The 2,960-nt window shown below is 41.0% G+C and overlaps 1 pseudogene; it reads left to right on the top strand.

Moving 5' to 3' along the window:
• The first annotated feature begins 976 nt into the window (after positions 1–976).
• On the top strand, positions 977–1,265 carry LOC142453010 (large ribosomal subunit protein eL43-like; annotated as a pseudogene).
• The last annotated feature ends 1,695 nt before the right edge of the window (positions 1,266–2,960 follow it).

Here is a 2,960-nt window from a genome sequence, read left to right on the forward strand (position 1 = left end):
GTGTGCAGCCAATGATATGATGATTTTTTGTTCTTTGATGCCTGATAGCTGATCCCTTTGGGATCACTCGCTCACTCAGGCTGGTGTGTTCTTCCATGTGGGCTTTGTTGCTTCTGAGCTAGATGGCCGCTTGTTTATCTTCAAGCCTTTAAGACCCCAGTCACTATCTCTTTTGATAGCCGGGAACCATCAGATTTCTTCACCATATTTGCTTATGCACCCATTTTTACTTCAGTGATCATGTCGGGAAGGTGAGCATCAAGGAATGTCAGGTTATTAGAACAAAGTGTTATTACATTGAGGGAGTACTTGAGTATAGGCCCAATGTCCACCTGATACCTTAATACTAAACCTATAAATACATGTGCATTGATCTATTTCCCTATAATTATATATGGACACATTTACATATGTACATGCCTTTATTTAGACCTCTATAAATGCCCTTTACCTCCTAGCTCTTTCCTCTATTTCCTTTTACTTTCCTCTGGTCCCACTCTCATGTTTGGCCTTCATTAGGGTTTCATTGATTCCTCTTGGTTACTTTGCTCAAGTGGCTTTTCAAAGCATCTCTATAACACTAGATGCCCAGACATTTCAGATTTTCGACCTCAAAACAACTATTCCTCACTCCTTTCTTTCTCCCTGAAATTCAAAATCACCCCTCCCCACACCCCCTTCACTTTAACCACAATTCAATTCGACCAACATGGCTGAAACCCTCTTCTCTTTCCTATGTCCTGCCCCTAAAGGCAATCATGTTCCCTTATTCTTTTTTTCAATTCTAAATTTGAAATATAGCTTATCTTAATTAATGGCACTTAACAAAAAGAGAGCCACATAATTAGCTAATTTTTAGAATGGGAATCATCCTCAAAATGTAAGGAGCAGAAGCAAAGGGGAAAAAACTCTTTTGAATATAATCTCAATGTTTATAGGATTTCAGCTCTCTGGCTCGGGACTAGTTTGATGCAAGATGGCCAAACGCACCAAGAAGGTCGGGATCGTGGGCAAATATGGGACCCGTTACGGCGCCTCCCTCAGGAAAATGGTGAAGAAAATTGAAATCAGCCAACATGCCAAGTACACTTGCTCCTTCTGCGGCAAAATCAAGATGAAGAGATGCGCCGTGGGCATCTGGCACTGCGATTCCTGCATGAAGACAGTCGCCGTAGGGGGGCGGGGGGGCCTGGACCTACAATACCACCTCTGCTGTCACAGTAAAGTCTGTCATCAGAAGACTGAAGGAATTGAAAGACCAATAGAAGCTCCACTATCAGCAACCTCTCTGGCCTGTAATAAATGGGTTAATTTATGTTTTTTTAAAAAAAGGATTTCAATCTTACATAAAATATAATTTTATAAATAAGGCCATTGATGCTTGTAATTTGGTGTTATATGCATGACTAGGTCTCAACACAATATAATAACTATGATGAATAAATGTCATTTTTAAATACTCCAGCATATCTCCTTATGCATTGGGCTGCTAACCGAAGGTCCACAGTTCAAAACCACCAGGCTCTCTGAGGAAGAAAAATGAGGTTTTCTACTCCTGGAAAGAACTGCAGTCGCAGAAGAGGGCAGGGGGAGACATCAGACAGTGTATTATATGACAAAATAATAATAATATATGAATGATGAAGGGTTCGTGAGGTAGGGGGAGTGAGGAGGCAGGGGGAAAATGAGCAGCAGATATTAAGGGCTCAAGTAGAAGGCAAATGTTTTGAGAATGATGATGGCAACAAATGTACATATGTTCTTGACACAATGGATGTATGTATGGATTGTGATAAGAATTGTACAAGCCCCCAATAAAATGTTTTTTAAAAAGTAATTGCAATCACTAATTCACTATATGACTAGATGGCACTGAGTGATTTTTATCACCTCTCGTTTCTCCTAATACATCAGTGATTCCTGCTCTTCTGAACCACATCCATCTGTATACAAATATGCGACATTTCCCGTGTTTTAAAGATCCACCTTTGATTCTCCAGTTTCTATCAACTTTTTTTTCTCTGTGTACAGCCAAACCTGGAAGAATTTTCTATATGTGCTGTCTCCATCTCCTTCCTTCTCACGCTCTCGCTAAGTCATTTCATTCAGAATTTCGTCCCCACCACTCAACTATAGCTGCTCGTTTTAAGGTCATCATTGGTAAAAGTCATAGTTAATGTCCTGCCTTGACTTTACTAGCTCTCCCAATAGGCTCTTGACCAGTTCTTTATTAAAGCATGGTAGTCTTCAGGGAACCATATGCTGCTGATCTTCATGGTGATGTCTCCTAATCCTACCATGCTAGAAGACCAGAAAACGAGAACAATGGCCTACCCACTGGCTTTGCTGTTCCTTAAACCATGGTGGGGAGGTTTCTCCCTCTCCCTTCAGAGTTCTTCACCCAGGGTTTTGCATGAGTGCCTTCCTAACTCAAGTCTCTGCTCAGATGTTGCCGGGGTGATCTTCCATTCCAGTTCATGTCCAGTGCCTTATCCTGCCTTCTTTTCCTCCCAGCATTCATCCCTGGGTGAATTATTTAGTCACTTATTTCCTTATTTGATAGCTGGGAACCATCAGCTTTCTTCACCGTATTTGCTTATGCACCCATTTTTACTTCAGTGATCATGTCGGGAAGGTGAGCATCAAGGAATGCTCTTATCTGTCTTCCTTTGTGAAATATCAAGCTACTCAAGGAAGAGAATCTTGCCTAGTTTCTTTACCAACCTCAAGATGAAGCATTTTCTAAAAATATTGCCAAGAAGAGAAAGAAAAGATGGAAGGGGGGAAAGGAGAAAGGGAAGAAAGGAAGAGGAAACGAGAGGGAGGAAGGATAAGCAAGCATGACTTCTAGTATTAGATCATTTCCACGAATCCATCAAACTAAAATCTCCAGAACAATAGACACATCTTCATGTATCAACTTCACAAAACAGCTGCTAGGAGCCTGAAAACAATAGGGT

The sequence above is a fragment of the Tenrec ecaudatus genome, chromosome 7, assembly GCF_050624435.1.
Source record: "Tenrec ecaudatus isolate mTenEca1 chromosome 7, mTenEca1.hap1, whole genome shotgun sequence".
Lineage (NCBI taxonomy): Eukaryota > Metazoa > Chordata > Mammalia > Afrosoricida > Tenrecidae > Tenrec > Tenrec ecaudatus.